The 21,264-nt window shown below is 41.9% G+C and overlaps 1 protein-coding gene across 1 annotated transcript in view; it reads left to right on the forward strand.

Annotated features, from left to right (window-relative positions):
* Window positions 1-6,653: 6,653 nt before the first annotated feature.
* The window catches only part of JADE3 (jade family PHD finger 3), a 64,303-nt gene continuing 49,692 nt past the window's right edge, over window positions 6,654-21,264 (forward strand). The window contains exon 1 of the mRNA XM_030963219.1: window positions 6,654-6,803. The gene's annotated coding sequence lies outside the window, so the exon portion shown is untranslated. The remainder of the gene's footprint in view (window positions 6,804-21,264) is intronic.

Below are 21,264 nucleotides of genomic sequence, written 5' to 3' on the forward strand. Positions count from 1 at the left end.
TCCTTTATATATCTGAGTCATACCAAAGCCCTTAAGTATTTTCACCATTTTTAACAATCACATCTTCAAATACGAACATGAAGAAGTATCTGTGCCCCAGTTGCTAGAAGATCACCCAATTTCTTTTGTCATATCTGATATGCATGCATTCCTTTGCATGACTTTAATCCACATACCAGGCTGCACTTATAAAAGTTGGACAGATTTTTTCCAATTCCATAAAGCAGTCTTAACCTTTTATTACAAAATACTTGCTTAAGTCATTCTGACTAATAAGGGGGAAAAAAGTTTTACTAACTTAAGCATGAGTAAAACTCTGTAGCTGAATATTTTCTTATTTAAATGCTGGTTTTTAAGTATTTAGGTTTTAATAATACAGAATTCAGCATTCTGCACAAATTTAAATCAGCATTGACAATACTATCTTCTAAAAGATGTTGATTTCAAAGGCTGTTTTCCTAAAAATTTAATGCAGGACATATTGAAAGAAATCTTTTAACATCTAGGAGTAGCCCAGTTGCCTGCCTGATTAGTTCCTAAACTCTAGGTCTTTTGCTATCAAGTTCCTTGTTGACTCATTGGGACCTTTGCGCCATTTATTTTTGGAATTAATGAGTAAGCCTCCTGAGTCCACAAGGATGATATAGGTCTTGGGAGGTCTGCAGAAACAGCTCTTCCAAGGCATGTTTAAATCTGATCTAAACCATGTAAATTCTACTCCAACAGTTTCAGAAGCTGTGAATAAGTGCCAACTGCAAGTATTTTCTCTAGCATCCATGGATTTGAGTGGGATGGTGCAACTGGCTGTAGCACTTCCTGAAGCTGTGTGCTGTAGTGCTGCATTTTGCTGCAGTATATGTTGGAAGGCAGCTAGTTCTGGGAGTCCATCCTGTTCCTTGGGCATTGATTGCAGAGTTTGCAGTATGAGCTATAGTATTTGCTGAGGACAACAATTTCTGAAAAGTAATCATTTACTGTATTGCCGTCCTGGAGGTTTTTCTTAAAGCTGTCTATTCTGAGCTCTGTCTCTCAACACAACCATCTACATATGGCAAAACCTTGCAAACATCAAACCTGCTAGAAATAAGATGTGCAGGAGGATTAACGGAATGCCTGGGAGTTAACAGTCCAGACATTGATATCTTGGTGTCCAGTTTGATAGAAAAATGGTTTTTACTGCTTTCATCTCTTCGGAGAGCCCAGTTGCTGTAAGACTGTTGCTGGTAATGTTTGTGGTCAGAGTCTTCCTGAGGCACACGTAGTCATCACTGCTTCTGAGTAAGAGAGAAGAAAAGGAGGTGGAAGTGGGAGAAGCTTTTAAAAAAGCTCTGAAGTTTTCTGAGTACATGAAGAAAAATGTGCAACTGCTCATTCTTTTTTTTTTTTAATGCATATAGTGATAATCCCCAGCTATGACAATTTAATGGCCAGAGTATCTGAGTATTTTCCCAGAATGTATATTAAGCAATGTGGCCAGCATCTGTCATGTACAAGTCATCCTCTTTCCAATTGCTCAAGGCTTTAAAGTTGCTAGTGCTGCAAGGGTCCAGGAGATCTTTCAAATATGTGTGGATTTTGTTTGTATCCTTTTGCTAAAAAAGATACAGAAAGTTTGTCCTTCAAACAACAGATGAAGTTCATAGATAGGAAATTACAGTGATGTTAAAAGGCTCTTGAACAGTGCTTAAATGAGTATTTGTCTGATGTTCCCAAACTGCAAAAGTTGAAAGCAATGTGCTATTATAAGTTCTACCCAAATGATGAGGCTAAATTTAAGGCAAAGCACCTCTGCAGCATTGGGAGCTCAAAGGACTCTGTCTAGATGACAGTGGTATGGATCTCTCTGCTTTTTCAACTTCATTTTAGCACAAGTATTGTGGTAGTGAAGTCAAAGTTCATAGAGTCGTGTGAGAATCTACACTTTAATTTTTAAGAACCTTTTGTCATAGGGAAGAAAATTTGAAAAGCTTGGGTTTGTTTCTTTATTTTGGTTTGCCTTTTTATTTTCCTGTTTTAGCTACTAAACTCGTGTCTCAAAAATAAAAATTAAAAAAATTAAACCTTTTGGGGGATATGGAAAGGTGGGGTGACCACAGAGCTGTGATTTCTGAGCACTGAAGGGAGCAGCAGCCCTACTCTCCCCTACTTACATGGATGCTGTCTGCTGTGGTGAGATTTCCCCCAAACTGATGTACATCACCAGAGAGGCAGCTAACTTTCCAGATCTTTGAGGCAATTTTATTTCCTCACCAATACAAGCATAACATGTATTCTTTGATTTTTTTTAGGTACTTACTTCCATGCATTTAAGCTACAGAACTATAATACTAATTGGTTTTGAAAGCTACTGGCAGTCGTCTCCATTCTGTGCTACTGTCTTAGAAGGAGGAAGATAAATCAAAGATCTCCCTAAGCACAGAACTTTGAACTTGTCAGATCCTGGGAAGTGAAGCTGGGACATTATGCTCTTAAGAGTGTAAATGGTTCATGATTCTGAAAGTACTATTTTTTTTTGGTCTGAATCTGCTGATCTTTTTATGAAGGGAGATCTTCCCCTCCATTTCTGAAGTCCCTCCACAAAACAAAACAAAAAAAAAAACCACTTCAGGGGCCTTTTTTTATAGAGTCCTGGAGATAAAATGGAAGGGCTGTACTATGACCTGAGGGCATCTTTTGATAGCTGCCCCAACAAGTGCTGAAGGATTGCATTCAGTGTTTAAAGACTATCTTTTGAAGCTCTGAGTGTTCTTTGCTTCTATTTCTGCTAGTGAGTATCAGAAACATTTTTAGTCACAAGGGTTTAGAGATGGCTAACCATCCTTATTTCAGACCCTGCTTTGCATTTTTTTACACAGAAGAATGAAAGTTTCTCTGCACTCATAATTAATGCTCTCATTTGCAGGTGCATGTTTGTGCTTTATGGTAACAGTTCAATAATTTTGCTCACTGTGAAAGGAAAATAAAGAAGTTAAGCTTTTCTGTCTCTTGCCAGTAACTGCCAATGCTTGCTCTGGTTTCAAGGACATTGTGTCAAGGTTTCATCAATGGTATCTGCTCTGCTGATGAAGGGAGTTTTATGCAGCATCTATGCATTTCAAGGAAAAGTGGTATTACCAGCCTTTGGTATCTGTGTATTTCTTTTATCAGAGACAACTAGAATCACTGGCCAGGGAGGCTTCTATGTGCAGGCTGGGAATGCCACAAAGACTTGGAGGTAAGGGGTTTGAATTAACTTCCCAGGTCTTTCTAATGCTTATTTCCCCCAACTACTCCTCTGTGACATACTTGTTGTCTTTTTCTTCTCTGGCATCTGATCAGCAACTGCAGATGCAGTATAAAAAAACACTTGTTATTAAAATTTACTGGAGTACTTCTATGTATCTCAGTTAGAGGTGCTTCTTTTGTGGCTCAGATCCATGTCAAACTCTGCGTGACCATCTTCTCAAATGTTAAATGCTACTTCCGTGTAACTTTCTTAATATCCTAATATACCACAGGCGGCTTTTGTACAGCTGAGTTAGGACTTGGTTTAACTTGGGTATGGTATATGTGCATACATTATTTTACCCTGATCATACCTCTTCTAGTTTCCAGATCATCTTTCCTTTGGGAAGACTTCCTGTTTGTCCTACATTTTATCAACATGTTAACATGTTGATAAAATGTGGGCTTGTAAATTCCTTATATTCTCTAGGTGCATAAGAAAATCTGTAGCTCATCCTTTTGTGAGGAAATGTAGAAACTGTGTTGCATACGTCTTCAAAAAGAACAAAAGTGTACAATCTGCTTCCTATTTATTCATCTTGTTGGGTGTTCCTATAGAAATACACAATGAATGTAAAGCATTTATTGAAATTTGTAGCCCCACAGACTTTCTGATACGGGTTTTCCTATGTCACTTATCTTTTGGCTATGAGCCCACCATGTACGGTTGTAGATTTACTACAGAATTAGAAGCTTTAATGCCATTTTCTCTTGACATGTGACAGCCAGTGTAGGGAGGTGTGTGTGATTCCAGGCATGGGAAATGAAGATAGCTGCTAAACACCTTTCCTGGGTTGGGCTGCATCTGCTTCTGATGAGGTCACTCATATACAAAGTAATCTGGCAGGAAACTTCTTGTAAGGATGTTTCCTTCACTGATGGGAATATATATTCTTTATTGTCCTTTAGAATGATGAATACTTTAAACACTATATGTGTGTGTGTGTGTGTGTGTGTGTGTTGTGAGTATACTCTACTAAGCAGGTTTCATGGACACACAAAAAATATAAATTGCTCTGAAATCCTAATGAAGATATCGGTACTTGAAAATGGTTTTTGTTCAGTTTAACTCAATCAGACTTTATTTCTTTTATGATAAGAAAACAGGTCTTTAGTACATGAACTTGGTTTTATCACTCTGAATTCCCTTCATTTGGGTTTTCAAATCTCTTGTCTTAAATTCAATATTGCTTGCCCTGCTGCCTGCTCCACCTGGTTTGATATAAAGCATTCCACAAGTGGTGTAGGTAGGGGCACCATTCTTGGTGTTTTCCTCGATATTGTGGTTTTCTGAAGCTGCTCAGAGTGCTTTTCTGGCAGGTAAATGAACTGAAGGCAAATGAGGTGATTGCTGGTGTGTGAAGGAAGTCCTACATGTCAGCATTGCTGTTTAGTTGTGGTCTAACTGCATTTGTAGAAAGCTATGCCTCATATTACACTCAGGAATATGAACCAGTTATTCCAAAGAAAAAAGACTTTTTTTTTAAATTTTGAAGCAGGTAGTAGGTACATGGAAGTCCTTGCCAGCAGTGATTTACAGTCAGAAGCCTACAAGAATTCAGTGAGAGCTGACTTGGACAAGTATTGGAGAAGTGATTTGTTGAGGGTTACTAAACAACGCTCCACATACTGCTTGGAAAATGTGATTAAGTACTTGGAGAGTACTCAGGGGAAGTATCTTACTGTGGATGCCCACATGGGCCAAGAGGAAGTCAGTGCGAGGTCCCCATGACTTGGTAGAGCAGGTGGGAGGCGAGGCTGAGCTAGATGGAACATTTGGCTGAAACAGTGCCTCCCTTCTTATGATCTGTTTCTCTTCATCTTTCAGCTGCTGTCAGAAAACACTGTAGAAATGCAGCTCAGGCATGCCAAGCTATCCTTTCCATGCTTGCTGCTTATCTCTTCCTTTTTCTCCTTTGTACTCCTTATTATAATCTTGCTGTTTCTTCTCTGTGCCTGGCCTCGAGAGAAGGCCTGTACCCCAGATCTCACTTCCTAGGTTCCATTTCTTTCTCTGCCAAGTTTCCATAGCCCTTCCATGCCTCAGTTACTGTGTGCATGGAGAAATGGGGCTGCAGCAGCTGAAGGATGATCTCCAGCTAAGACTCTTTGCAGCAGTCCTTCTGCTAAGGAAGGCAAAAGGGGTTTCCAGAGGGTTTGACGCAAGCAATACTTGGTAATAGCAGTATGGGAAATGAGTGTGGGTGTGGGGTGTAACAATGGAGGAGGTTTGCTGATTTTGCCACTGTTTCCTTTATTCTGATGCTTCCTACTGTGCTTTCTATCCAATGTTGTTTCAATGCCATAGGCTGAATGATTAACACTGATAGCTGGCTAAAAGCTGCCATAAGGTAAACTTCATGCTCCTTATTTTACAAATTGTGCCACTGAGTTCTCAGTTAATGCTGGACTGGGCTGAGATGGGTGCACTGTGCCCTCAGAAGCTGCTGGAAGGTAAAAGGGATGTGGTGAGGTGCCTGGCCACCTCTGTTGCTGCCACCAGCTGCCCAGTCCAAAGCTGAGTCTTGGTAGCCAGTGGCTTCAGGGAACTGGCAAAGGGAAAAGTAACACATGGGAGTGGCAGGAGCCAGCTCCTGTCTCTCACCTGGTTTCAGGTATGGTTCTCTCCCCTCAGACCCTGTCACCCACTGGAATGGTTGAGACTGTGACCTTCCCTTCCAGCCCCTTCACAGGATCACAGAATTAATTACGTTGGAAAGACCCCTGGGATCAACGAGTCCAATCCATGACCAAACCACTGCCATGTCAACTAGACCACGACACTGAGTGCCACATCCAGTCTTTTCTTAAACACCTCCAGGGATGCTGATCTCCCTGGGCAACCCATTCTAATATCTAATCACTCTTTCTGTGGAAAAATTCTTCCTCATGTCGGACCTAAAACTCCCATCATAGTTTTAGTCTATGACTTCTTGTCCTGTCGCTGGCTGCCTGTGAGAAGAGGTCGACCCCCACCTGGCTACAGCCTCCTTTCGTGGTTGTAGAAAGCGATAAGGTCACCCCTGAGCCTCCTCTTCTGCAGGCTAACCAACCTCAGCTCCCTCAGCCGCTCCTCACGGGACATGCGCTCCACACCTTCACCAGACACGCTGCGCTTCTTCCTTCCCTGCCGTCCGCTTCCCGCTCGCTCTCCGGGCGGGGGGCGGCTCTGCCGGCGCAGCTGGCAGGAAGGCCCGGCGCGGGCAGGGAGGGAAGGGGAAGAGGCGGGGCCTGGAGCCCAGCAGTGTCAATAATACAATAGGGCTCTTGTGCGGCCGCCGCCGCCGGAGGAGGAGCGGGCCGGGCTGCGGGCGCGCCGAGCAGCCGGCACGCAGGGCGGGAGTCGCCGGCGGCCACGGGCCCGGGCGGGCGGGCGGGGGCGATGCGCGCCGGCGCGGGACAGCACCAGCAGCACCCGCAGCAGGAGCCGCCGCCGCGGCGGGAGCGCCAGCTCTGACGGCCGCGGCCGCCCACGGCAGCGAGCAGGGCAGGAGGAGGAGGAGGCGGCGGCGGCGCGCCGGCCGGGCCGGCGGCGGGAGGTGAGCGCGGCCCGGGCTGCCCGCATGGAGGCGGGGCGGGGGCGGGCGCCGGGGCCGCCGCGCCGGGCCTGTGCGGGGAGGCGCCGGGCCTGCGGCGGCGGCGTTTGGCGCCAAGGCCGGGCAGGAGGGAGGAGGAGGAGGAGGAAGCGGCGGCGAGCGCGGGGAGGCGGCGGGCGCTGCGGGTACGTGGGGCAGCGGCGGAGAGCGCGCGTTGCCGCGCCGGGGGCGGCGGGCGGGTGGCGCGGCGGGCAGTCTGTCCGGTGTGGGCGCTGCGGCCCCGGCCGCGTCCGGAGGGAAAAGTTACGGCGGCTCCGGAGCCGGGCGGGCGCTGCACCCGCGGGGGGCGGCAAGGGCCGGGCGACCTCCGGCCAAGCGCCCTTTTGTTCGCCGCAGCCCGGAGAGGCGGCGACCCGGCGGTGCCCGAGCCGGCGGGGCCCTGCGGAGCGCGGCTGGGCGTGGCTGGCGGGCAGACAGACAGACAGACAGCCGGGCGCTTGTCCGCCGCCGAGCACCGCTCCGCCGGTATGTCGAGGAACTTGCTAGAACTGAGTTTGACAATGAAGCGCTAGCGCAGCCCTCCCGCCTGCCCTGCCGCGCCGCCAAGGTAAGTTTTTTCCTGAGCGGCGGGGGCGGATGGCCCCCCAGTGCCCCCTGTGCTTGCAGGCAGAGGAGCGGGAAGGTCCCGACTACACTTCTCCAGATCAAACCTTCCTCCCCCAAATGGTGTTCGCTTTAATGCTGTTCATCTTTCTGCAAAGGCATGGCTTCGTTCTACGGATGTACCGCGACCGGTATGGTTAGCGGCTGGGGATGTAGTAAAAGTATTTATACTTGCAAATAATAATGGGATGATTAATGGGAGGATTTGGTACGGAGCACACTAAAATACGTGTTACCAGGCAAATAAACACCACTTTTTTCCGTCTTTTAACTGGAGTTATTTTATAAAAAGCACTTGTAGTTACTTGAGGAGTTCAGCTATTGTTTGCAATTGTTATAATGAACAGCTATGTATTTTTATTAAAATATCACTAAATTTGCACTGTGCTTCAAAGCCCAATGGGTTTTTTCATGTTCAGGAGAAAAGGGTTGCTGAAGGCAACATCCAAGTATGATTAGAAAACCTTCAATTACTACACACTAGATATTTGAAAGCTGTTGTGCTCTTCTGTTAATATAAAAGAGCCTTTACCCTAAAACGGAAAGATTAAGAGAAATGTATTTTGTCCTGGTGCTTGCAAGATGCTTAATCAGCAGCCGACTTTTTACATCAGGTTGGTGCTTGTTATGGGCTGTTTTGTAGAGCATCTCGAGCACACCTGCTCATCTCACTGTCTACCCAGTGAGACCGCATCTTAGTGATGGTTAGAGAGCTGGCTTGAAAGTGTGAGAGCCTTAGGCCTGAAAGGTCGACCTGGATGAAGGCACGTTTGCATAACTTTCCAGCTTGCCACAGACTTCCTTAAGGAGACATCAGAAAAGTCTTTACTTGCACTTACCAATGGGAGAAAATGCAATTTGAAGTCTCTGGTTAAGAATAGACCTGTTCAAAGTAAAAGCAAATTAGTACTTTTAGGATCTAAAGTTTGTATTGGTTTGTTTTTCTTTTTTAACTGAATGTCTGACCTCTTTTCAGACTAGACATGACATGCCCCGTTTTTATTGCAGAGAGGAGGAGAACTTGAAAGCTTTATTTGCAAAGCTTGGACTTTAGATGCAGTAAAAATAATCAAAATAGCAGAACTGTTTCTGTTACCTGTCCCTCCTTTGATGTTTCCTCTTTCTAGGTTCCTCTTACAGAGCAAGCCTCCCTCCCCCAGTGGCAAAAATTCCTCTGAGTTGGGTCTGACTGTAGGTCGGTCTTTGTTATATTTGTGTTACATACACGTAGCAGATACTCACAAAGGTTTGCTGGAGAACTGATATAGGAACATATGCAGTGGCATTTATTGGCAAGGATGCATGTTCATTTGGGATCTCATTAAAACCATGAAAATCCGCTGTGAATGTAAGAACCTGGGATAGATAGATCTCAGTGTAGTGTTAGAATAAACCCAGCTGTTTTCATCTCTGTGGTTCTGTGCACTTCCTTTCAGCAGCAGAAAATCAGGAAGTTTGTGTTTGGGATTTATTGGGATACCTGGGATTGTTGTGGGCTTTTTTTTTTTTATTATTTTTAAAAAATATACATACTTTTGATAGACCTGGATAATTCGCTTATGGAGAGGAATTTATATGGCATGTTCTTATTTACAATTGAATATTATTTTTACCTGTACAGTTTTATATGTATATACACATGGGCAGAGATCTGTGTGTGTGGTCACTGTAGTAGCTTCCACATGCTGAATGCTGTAGAGCATTTTCCCCAAGAGCTTGCTGCAGCTGGCCTGGTGGATGACTTGACTGGTGACCTCAGCTCCTGGCTAGTGTGTTGGCAAGTGTCCAAGACCATGGTGAAAATGGCTGGATTTGGTAGACCTGATGGGGAGAAGTGAAACTAAACCCTGTGCAAGCTGACTTGAGTTTGAAACACTCCTGCAGTGTTCCTTGTGGTCTATTTAGGTAGCTTATTTCAATCTTTGTAATTAATTTCTGACTATCATGCCCCAGTGGGTGAGAAGCGGGGCATGGTGCCTGCATATTTTTGGTTAGCTTGGCAAGACATGGGATGCATCTGGAGAAGGAATGTGCACCCATTTCTGTTGTGCGTCTTTTATCATCCATGGATGGAAATGTCATGTAAACATCTGTTTCTGTGGTTTGTCTTCCTCCTTTAGTCCCTAGAAGTCTCCTTCAGAAGTTGGTATGTGCTTTGGGGGGCTATAACTTGAATGGGTCTGATGGTGTAGTGTTATGACTACTCTTCAGAAAATACCAGGTAATTTGATAGTAAAGAATGTTGTATTCAACCAAAATGTAAAACTTAATATTTGGTTAAGTATAGGTATAATTCTCTCAGTGCATTTATAACAAAAAATGTACTGTTTTGTCTAGATCAGTGGTAGTGTTGTGTTGTAGTTGGTGACTTCTTTCATTATGGACAGAAATGGACTGAGCCAAAACTTGCTATTTGCACATGTTGCTTAATGTCTCACTCCCACAATTTTTGTGGGAGCTAGCTAAGGGGGCTGGGGGGCTTTTGAATTCTACAGAGAGGGGAACCTCTGAAACTGTGTGGTGTTTCTCTTTTCTGGAGATTTGAAGTGCCTGTAACGCTCAAGGCTTCATGTAATTGGAGACATAAATACAATTTTTACATACTTTACTTAAAATGGAAACTAACAAGTTAATAATAGCTTTTATCGGGGGTATTTATGTAATGGAAGCCAACAGATGCTATTTGCATCTTGAAGAGCTGATGTACAAAATGTTATGTCAAGGCCCTGGCAGGTTTTATGCTGGTGGAGGCTGGGTCAGGTGGGAGTGGGAGATGCTGGAGATCTGGAGGGCTTGATGGCACCTCTGAAAAGTGGGATAACTGTATGAAATTTTGCATTTTAGCACATAGCCTATTTTAGTCTAATGCTGCTAATAAAAAGGGTAGTGTTTTGATTTGAGAACTGATTGCTTTTATATTTATTCATGTTAAATGATCAATTACACCTGTCACTTTAAAAGTACTTTTCTTTATGCTGTTTTCCAGCTACAGCTGCACATCTGATGAACCCCTAACAATTTTGTCTCTAAGTACTCTTTTTATTGATACTTCAACTTATTTTGACTAAAAGAAGGTATCTGGTAAATAAGTTTCAGAAATGTAACGTGACAAACCGGGTGTTACTTTCTGTGGAAAGATCCCAATGTAATTACGGAGCACCTCCCTGTTTCCCTGGGCTGTTCACTCTTTCTTATTCATTTGCTCCTAAGTTACCCTTTTCTAGATGACATCTGAACTCTTCCAACATTTAATATATTTAGTGTGTAGGAGACCAAGAATTTAGGGATTAGAGCAGTTTGGGATGCGTGATCTTGGACCTAAGGAATGCTCCTGCATTTGTAGAGCAATAATGCAGGCTTTACTTGGATTTAAAGGAATGGAAGAGACCCCAAGCTGTGAGCATGACTGTGGAGGCTCCACTGGCACTTGCTTAGTCGCCCTCTTCAGAGAAGCAGGAGGAGGTGGGAGGATAAGCTCGTGACTGCTGATGCTATTTGTTATAACTTTCTCCTGGATTAAATACTGAGATGCTTGCCTTAGCTTGTTAAACTTTGTTTGAAAACTTTGGAGTGCTTTTCTTCTTCAAAGTACACCTGTTACAGCATTAGGTTAAAGAGCTATGCTTCCTGATTATTGAATGGAATGGTGAACATAACAAATCGTGTCGTTAATGTCTCTTTGTGTTTTAATTAGAGCTCTAGGAGATGTTAAAAAACAGGTTTATGCCACATGCCTGACTGGTTGCTAAACTGAATATGCTTGTCACACAGTCTTGGGGGAATTATGTATTATTTTGCTAATCTACTGTTCTGGCTTCCCCCAGCCCCCTTTCCTTCCTTTTTCCTTTTTTTCCTACCTTGCTCTAAAAAGTTATTCTTGAATATTTTCTGAGGGTTTGTCTTACCTGTTTAAAGCTCCTGACTGTTGATAGCCTTTGCTGGTGAAAGGCTCAGGCTCTTGCTCATGTCTTAAAGAGCAGTTTCATGCCTGCACAAGTGGTTTGGTGCACAGCAAGTCCAACAGCTTCCAAGAGTTAGCATAGTGCAGTGGGTGAGTAGAGGCTGGGATGCCTGAGGTCCTTCAAAGAGAGGGGTGATACCCCACACACCAGGAGCTGCAAAGTGAAACAACTGACCAGGAATATTTATTGTAAGTAGGTAATTTTGTTTGACTGTGTTATGAAGAGTTTTCCAAGCTGTTTTTTATTTCCAGGTAGTTCTTGGTTTGGAATATGCTGTTGGGTTGATGACAAAATAATGAGAGGAGAACTGCATAGGAGAAGTTCTGCCTGGGTGTTGTCTTTTAATTGTGCTATATAGTTTAGTATGTAATATTGAATGACTGAAATTCTTGAATCTGTAGATAAATGATGGATATACTACAAGTTCTAGACAAGAGCTACAGTAACATGGCTGTTCACAAGCCCTTGCAAACCATAAGTAAACTATGAGCTTTCGTTCATACTTAAGAATGTAAGTCTTGGTTTAACAGACCAGAGAGTTTTTAAATAGTGATTACTCAATAGACTGTGGTGGTATTGAGAAAATGACTACTTTTAGTGTGCAAATATTTAAATCTTCCCTTATATATCAAGTATAGCAGAATAAAAAGGTAGTATTTTCTATCTGCTGACAAGTCAGAAAACCTGACATCTTGAGCTGCTGGAAACAAAAGTGTATAGGAGAAATGTCTACCCTGTCAAGGGAGGAAACAAATGTCCTTAGTGGGACTCCTTGTGTTTAATTCTCTCTATTTGTTCTGCTTTTAACTGCTTGTACTTATTTAATATTTTTGCAAGCTTTGCTAGGAAAGTGGTTATAGAGGACTCATCATAGGAAATAGTGTCTGTGTCCTGTACAGGTTTTGGCTTTAATGAAAAAACAAGCCAACCAAGGACCTTGTGGAGCTGTAATACTCAGTGTGTGAGTGCATTAGGGACACACAGGAAAATGTTAGGCTCAGCAGTTATCTGGCCAGGAGGAGCCTCAGCAGAGACGTAGGACTAATACCTCTCCCACTTTTATTAATACCTGGATAGAAAGAGCAGTAATAAAGTGGTGCTCTTCTTCCTGCTTTCATACTAATAGACTCTTTTCCCAGCAGGAAAATAGTGACTGAAATAGTGATAACGAGTGATCACTCTGCAGTGCAATGTAAATTTGTTAGATGTTGTTTGATAGGAGGGAGGATAAAAATGCTCATTTCAAGCACATAACAGCTTTTTATGGTAGCTTTTTTTTTTCTCCAAGAACTGCTGACCAGAGCACTGGAAAAGGAAGGGGTACTGCTTGTCGGCGTTGCTGCTATGCTTTGACATCGTTAACCTTGTTTGGGGGAGTTCCAGCAACTCTTCAACTTGGGCCTAATTCAAGAGCAGTTGTCTTCTTTTACAAAAATCAAATTGCTTGTCATTTAAGTAACTGAAAGGGAGATACTTAAACCTGATAATGAAGTTGCAGTCTTCCTTATGTTAACAATGTAATCATTTCCATTGTAGCATGAAATGAGCAATCTTAAGAAGTAAGTGAAGCATTTTGCTTGACAAATTTGAGCTTGCAGCTCTGCAACGAATGTGCTAGGAGTGAGGGAGGAACCAAAAAGTTGATCTTAATGTAAGGTACATGTTTATGAACAACAGTATTGTAACGGCTGTTGGCATACCTAGGAAGTAAAATTCACTTCTTGTTATGGTACTGATTCTTGTATGAAAGATATTTTTTCAAACTGTTATGTCTGTATAACAGACACTAATTTTCTTCACTTTCTTTGGTTAGTGCTTTTTCGCTTTTTGGGGCCAAAGAAGAAAAAGATGAAAAAACCCGTGGGAAGAAATAATTTCATATTTTTATATAAATAGAAATGACGCAAAATGGTTTTGTATGCCCTTTGCAACTGGTATCCATAAATTCAAGTGGTTTCATTTTGATTGTTGTAGTTTTGTACTTTTTAATGATTCATACTATAATTTCCAGTAATATTTTATGAAAATTGTGAAAGCTGTTCTTTATTCACGTATTTTTCAGATGCCTAAGTTTGCTCCAGTTAGTAGTAAACATATTTTTGATCCAAATTCTTACATAGATAGCTAGTGTACAAAGAATTTACTTAAAATGGCAGCAGAATGAGATTTTGCCAGTGACTAGCAGGTTACATTCATTTCTGCAGTTTTCCTATACAGGGACAGAATATCTGTGGTATAATACTGTAGGAAATGGGTCTCTGCTCTGAGCTCCAAGAAAGAGGAGGTTAAACTTTGTTTCAGTACTTAGTATTCTTAGTAGTCTTTCTTGTTGCTTAAAACTGAATACATACGGATCTGATGCATGATGTTTTCATTTTTCTTCCTCTGTAAATGCCATAAGACTTCAGAAGGTGGGACATAAGTTATTAGAAAGCTTACACTCCTGCCAGTCAGCTCAGTATCAGTCAGAGCCCTGTGACTCCCATTACGTGGATTAAACTGGCTTAAGTGCTGTCTTAGATCCTTTGTTTGGCATCTTCTTGTACTTGTTCTAGATTTGCAGAAGCTTCTATATGTAACAGCAAACAGGGATGTGCATTAATTTACTGAAATCTAGTAGCTTTTGCAGGTGCCATTTCATTCTCTAAGATTATTGAACTACTTTATTTTCTGTGTTCACTTCTGTGTGCTTGACTTCTACATCTGAATCAGTCCATTTTTGAAGTATGAATCAGATAAGAATTGGAAAAAAATGTCTGAAGAAACTTAAGGGAAAAAGTAAAGCCTCAATTGCAGATGAGAACTTGAATGTGATTTGTAGTTCTTACATTTATCTCTCAGCCATCCATGTCTTTGATGCCTTTGTAGTCTCCCTTTGACCCTCCCCTCTTTTTTTTTACTTAACTTTCCAACTTTTTCCATATTATTGGAGAAATCAGTGTTTCCAGTGAGTGTCTCACAGTCTTCTTGGGACCCTATAAATCATCTAGGTAAAATTAAATCTGTCTCCTGTACCAGACTACAGACAGTATGGACTTCCAGATTGTTTGCAGTCAACCTGAAAGTATTTTGGCAGACTTGTTTTTTGGTGTAAGTTTGCTCAGTCTGATAAAGGGGGCCTTTTCCTTCATCAGTATTTTTTTGTAATTTTTTTTTTTTTTTGTGGCTGGTACATTTGTGGGAGTTTACATACGTGTATGTACAAAGGCGTCATGCACGGCAAATTCAAGTTGTATTTTTAAAAATTCATTAAAAGAAGCATTTGTGATATTAAACTTTTTTCCTGGTGAATGCTGATATTGATGTGATGACTATTTAGCTAGTGTTTAACAATAAACCCTTCTGTGTTATGCCTTTACATAAATACATTTTGCTTGGTTAAGGAAGTTAAGTCCATACGTTGAACTTAAACACACATCAGCAATTGTATTTACTTTGGTACAGATAATGAGAGTGTTTAAAAACAAAGTTGCTTTTATACTGGGAGGAACTGCTAGAAAAAGTAAAACAGTGGCAAAGCATTGGTTTAGTGGAGTAACTTTTAAAACATTTTAATGCATGCTGGTTACTTGTATCAAACCCTTTTTTAACCATTTGCTATCCCAAGATAATTTTTTTGTCAAAATGCTATTTTTCTTTCCCCCTTTAAATAATTTCAGGGTATCTATCCTAAGCTCATTCTATCAAAGAAGTCAGCTTTCATAACAGCGTGAAGGTGTTACTCTGGTGTAACTCTGTTATAATGATCTGACTGGTCATGTACACCTAATGCTGAAGCAGCATTAGTGTCAGCCTTTGCACAAGGGCTGTACAAGTTGAGCCACCTTCACTCCTGTACCAGATTCCTTTGGCCATAACAAAGCGTCTTTAGATCTATCTTTTAGAGGATTTAATGTCACATTAGGGTGCTCTATGTCACCTCTGCCTGTTTGTGGTCTCTTGTAGGTTCACAGGGATTTAATCAGTCAGAATTGTGGATTTAACTGCATGATGGCAATTCTCAAAGGAGACAAAGCTCAGCTCCTTTGTTTACTTCTGCTTTTGAGCTTTCCAGGTCTGGCAGGATTATTGACGTTTTTGTGCTTCAGGTAAGCAGAAGTAATGTAAAAGTCTTAAGGGAGCAAACCTATTAAGGCAAGTTTTCTCTTTTATTTTTTTTAATGCCAGTGTATTGTGAAGGGCAGTGTTACCTGCTGTCCTTCTTGGAACTGGTGGAAGCCCATCCATAATGACATGGCTGGAAACTATCCAAGTCTAGTTTTATCACTTGCTAAGCAATATCAGAAGTTTTGCCTCTGTAAAGGCAACAGCTTTGTATAGTGGAAGTCCTACATTAATAAACTACAAGAATTCTACTACAAGACAATTCTAGTAAAGGTTTTTCATTTTGACAGTAAGTTCTTCTGACAGTGGGTGCTTTAAAAAAGAATAGTTTTTGTGCTTTACAACTTGGTCTTGCAATCCCCCACCCTTCCCCAATATATTTGCATCAGAAGATATTAAGAAGAAATAAGCTCAGTTGTGTAATTTAGGAATTCTGATCACAAATTCATCAGATAAATGTTTTGCTAATTTCTGGCTTTGTTTTGGCACTGGCTTTAATTCCCATTGACTCCACCAAGACCAAAGTTTCCCTGCTTGTTTCTCAGCGTTTGTCATGTGTTTTGTCTAACTGAGTAGGAATGACTTTGAAAAAGGATTTTGGAAAAGGATTGACACAAGTTTCTCCTTCATAGCAGTAAAAAAAGCCCAACACAACCCTTTCCAACCATTTAAGATCGTCTTCAATGAAGAAGGCATATTTGGTTGCTGCTATGGGATTTGCAGACGCAGAGGATGAAGGTGATGAAGTCTTGTTTACTGTGTTTTAATGTCTGCTGCTTCATTAATCGTCATTTGATTGTGCTCCAAGCCTTGTGTTTTTGCGGTCTAAGGGCAAAGCTTGGGTGCTTTATTTATTTATGCAGTTTCTTTGCAGGGGAAGGTGACAGTTTAAGTGCTGGTTTGATGTCTGACCATGAAGGAACAGAGAGACCTTCCTTATGAAAAATCACAAATACCAATGTGCCAGGTTTAATAAAAGATGTCAAAAGTACTTTAAATCACTGTGATAATCAAGTGCAGTTAACACTGTTACCTTTTTCTTGCCCCCCTTTTTTTTTTCTTCTGGGAGCTGACATTCAGTTAAATACTGACTAAATGGTTTTATGTGACATGAGCTGTTTATGAGGGTTATTTTTCTGTGGCCACTGAGACCACCTTAAGAGCCAGGAATATTCGTTATCTACACTGCTCTTTACTCAATTTCTACATAGATGAAGCATTCAAAGAAACTCAAAAGAGTGTGTTCTGTAGCCTTTCTGAAGCCCTGTGTTGTACACTGGTGAGCCTCACAAATTAGTGTATCCAGAAAAGGAGACAGAATCTTTTCTTGTTGTCATCCAGTTGTGAGATAACTTTCCTCCTGTAATCCAGGCATAAATTATTCTCAGTCTTTTTGCCTGTAGGTTCCTTTTTTTTTCTATTTGCATTGACTAGGATAGGAACAGAGGCTCAGCAGGCTCATTTGGTGTGTAAAAGCGGGTGGTGGTTTGAGCCACAAGCTCCTCTTGACAGTCCCCAGCAGCAGGTGGTTGGTCATCCTGCAAGTAAATGCTTGAAGCAAAATATCACAACATAGATAAGAAATGCTTGTACAGAGTGGTCTTCTGGTGAAGTGTTGGGAATGACCATAGACGCTTAAGTGCTGTAGGTAGGCAGCAGCAGAGTTGTGCAATGGAAAAGGGTTTGAGGAAAAGGCAGAAAGTGTGGGCAGACTCTTGGCGGACCAGAGAGGAGGGTTGGGAAGACGGGGTGAAAACTAAGGACAGCCTTTGAAGGTATGGCAACTGCTGACACCTTATATGATGCTGAATTTGATGCCTGAAGAGTGCATATGAGGGGAGGAGGAAGAAAGGTTCCAGCATGTGTCTGATTCCTGAAGGTATCCTTTACAGGACTGCAAATCAGTAGTTGAATCTGTGAGAAGAGAGAGTTCTGGCATCATTCCCTATTTGGTGTGTGAACTGGCTGTCCTGAACATGCTGGGCACTTTGAATCTCACTGTAAATACCTTTCCATTTGCTGGGTGGGGAGTTAAAACCTTGTGGGGTTTGCTGTTTCTTGTTCCAGAGCTCTAGCTTGAGTACATTGAAGTGCACAGTTTGGTATTACTTTGGTCCAAAGTTTAAATATGTCCCTTCATATTTTATATTGTCATTGTGTGGAGGATCCACATACTGCTTTTAGCATTTGTAACTCTCTTTTGTATGTGGTGGGGTCATGGAACTTGCTGTGAAGAATATGGAAGTGGCATAGCTGTGCCATCAGAAACATAACATCTGTAATCTTACCATACTTTAGAAGTTCTCACACTTAAATAGTTTTATTTTTTTATTTTAAGATCTCCACTAAAGGTCTGTGTACAAATATAGTTGCATTAAATAATAGAATTTGGCTATGGAAAAAGATGCTTCTAGGTCATCCAGATTATTGCTTCTGAAATGTTTGTTTGAACTACCCTTCAGAAAATAGCATGGAACAGTACTGCCATCACTCAGCTACAGGAAATGCACATGAGCACATCTGTTTAGTACAGGAGGTAGAAGTCAAATGAGGTGGGTTGATGCTTGAAATCCAACTTGCCGGCATGTGGCTGTGGCTAACAGCAGGGCATGTAATGATCTCCTTCCCCAATGACTGCATTCATTTTGTTTTGCTCCAGATCCTCATAAATAGCTTGTTTTTGCTGCTCTGTGGCTCTTAGACCGGTTTTCAAGTTTCTGGTAGCAGGTAGTGCCAAAATACTTCTGTTGTTTCTGCCTGTACCCCATTCCAGGTTTTGTGCATCAGGAGGCCTCCTGCCAGTTTCCTATGTTTTTATCTCAGTTTAGATCTTGTTCTGCAGCTTTCTGCCTCATGCATTTGTATTCTCTTTCTGCTACATTCCTCTGCCTTGAGGTGCATCCTGCTGCAGGGAATACCCACTCTTCAGAGAGAGATGCATCCTGCACCAGGCTGAAGTAACACATCGCCTTAACATTTTGTCCCACAAAAGAGGAGCAGGGATCTGAGCTGCTGTGCACTAACTGTCCTTGCATGCAGCTGTACACTGTAGCATCTGTCAGGGATATCTGTAGATAGATAGGTAGATAGATAGAGCCCTCAGTCTCTGATGTAGGGAAGAGAGATGGAATGGTGGAATAGCTGCCTGGGATTGCTTTGCTCTCACCAGCATGCAGCGATACGCATGAGTTCTGTGGCTGTCTGATGCACAGTACTTGCTGCTCTGCATGTCTGCATGGTGAGGTGCAGCCCTCAGCACAGGCAGTCCCAACAAACCACTTCGTGCAGAGCTCTTTATACTCAAGTCCCATGTATTGTTGCCTTGCCCTCCGGCTGCGTTGAGAAGAGCTGAGCTCTGCGGAGCATGTTGTGTTGGCAGCACAGCAGCCAGGACTCTTGTCCAATCTTTGTTTAAACGTCAAGAGCTGCAGCCTCCAATCTTCCCCCTGGGGACATGGGTCAGCAGTTCTCACTCTCAGGATGTTTCCTTAATGCTAAGCCTAAACCTTTTGGGTTTTGTCTTAAATGTATCCCATTACATTTCATCTCTTATAGATGCAGGTTTTTGTTTGACTAATTATAATCTCCTATCTGTATATGAAAATATAAACAACTTTGCATCTTAAAGTAGGTGTTTATGTTGGTGTTAGTAGCTTTTCCCTGTAAGAGCAGTTTTTTCAGCCTGACTCAGTTTTTTGCATGTGCGTGTTACTTATGTTGTGTAACAATGATTTTCAAGTAATTGATAAGATGTTTTGAGTGTTTTGCAGGATGGTTGGCACTACACACAAGCTAAATAGCTGCTGTGTTGGATCACCATCTGAGTGCCTGGGGCCCAGGACTTCAGACCATTTCATAAAATGTCTTGATGTTACTTGTTAGTTGCCTTATGAAACCTATCCTTCTAGACATCCTGCTGCATTGTTTGTCTGAAGGTGGGGTAAGCTGCTGTGGGAAATTTTTTTCCCAGCAAGTTTTAATTGGTTGCTGGGAATTACTAAATCACTGGCTGTTATTAAGAATAGGCTTGTTGCTGCGTCAAGGTGTCACAAAATAGTTTTGTGACAGTGGGAAGACGTGAAGGTGTTAGAGAGTTGCAGTCTTTACTAAATGCTTTCAGTGTCTCTGATCTAGCTTAAGGTGAGATGGACTGTCTTTAGATTTTTCCAATGAAATTGTGAATTTATGCTGAATTACTTTGTTGGCTAAGCCAGTGTTGAAGAGGGATAAAAAGCTGCAGAGTACTTACTGTAGTCAGGACTGTTTAGAAGCTTGTGAAGAAGAGGAAGAATAAACATCAAATCAGTTTATTACAAGCAGAAATCCAACACTGTTTGCCTCAAAGACTTTGTAGGGATTTTACAAAACTTTTCTTAAAGCTTACTGACTTTTTCTTTGCTGCATCTAATCACTGTAGGATAAGTATTGCCTGGAAATAGCTCTTCAGTTAAATATGATGGGTACTGTTTTGGTATTTGGATACTTGTTCTGATTTTTTCAGAACTATAAGAGAAAGAGTACCATTACTATCCTGTATTTATAATCTTAAAGACTATTGGCTTTATTTCTTTTGCTGTCTTGGTAGTATTAATTTTTGACCTGTCTTTTGTAAGAGGTCTGTGTGATGTTTACTGATAGTCCATGGGGAGCTGTCCGTATGTGCTAGATATGTGAAACAATCTGTAAAAAACCAGGAAATTATAAATTTTTCTAATACCTTTCCCACCTAAGCAGTGTTATATCCCTGGGATTATTTATGGAGGAAATGTGAAGCATCACAAGACCAGCTTTCTAATTCAGTTTTGAAGTAATTTGTGAGGTAGGAATTGCACAGTAGAGGATGCAAGTTATCAGGCAATCCATATTATCAGAAGCTAGCTAAGGAAGCATGGATTAGCTGAAATGCTCACAGGAATGTTTGTAGCTGCTGAGAGAAACTGAGAGGATAATTGCTAATTAGTTTCAAACAAGACAGGTGAATTAATATTTGCAATTAATGATGTGGGTGAAGGAATGAGGCCTCTGTTCATTCAATACCTGAATCAAGCTGGGTGGAGCTGCATGTCTACTTGAGAAGATGCTTTGAACTCAGAGTTACTTTGACTGATTGGAGATGGAGTCTGGAAGGAGGGGTTGGATGGGGCTTAGCAGGGCATGGAGGGGCAGCTCTGTGACATAAAGGTTTGGCTGCATGCCTGCAGGCTGGGGGCAGTGGGCCCCAGCAGCAATAATTGCTCACAGCCAGGGCTTGAGACAACAGTCATGCTGTTACAAAAGCAAATGCACTGGAGTTTATATGTAGGATTATTATCTGCTACTCATGTGACAGTAAAGGATATTTTTCTGTATAAAGAGAATAGCATTTTTCATGTAGGGAAAGATTCAGATGGGAAACTTTGTTAAGGATATCACAACTTCATACTGTTTTTGTGTGCCAGCCCAGGAAAGAGTGGTGGACAGCAGCAACTAGAAGAATCAGAAATGTAGAAGACATGTCCTAAAAACGGAGGTATGAGCGAACTGGGTTTTATTTAGTCTGGAGAAAAGACAAGGACCTACTGACAAGAGAGTTAAGTTGGTGTTCAAACTGTGTCAAGAAGAAAGAGGTGAGATCATCAGGGTCCAGTGCTAGGAGAGACCTGGTAGAGGCTCGAGCAGCATAGGGAAAGGTGTGCTTAAAGTGCTGGGATGAACTTGCTGCCAGTAAGGGTCACACAACATGGAAGGATCTCCCC

This window comes from Camarhynchus parvulus, chromosome 1 (genome assembly GCF_901933205.1).
Source record: "Camarhynchus parvulus chromosome 1, STF_HiC, whole genome shotgun sequence".
NCBI classification, from domain to species: Eukaryota; Metazoa; Chordata; class Aves; order Passeriformes; family Thraupidae; genus Camarhynchus; species Camarhynchus parvulus.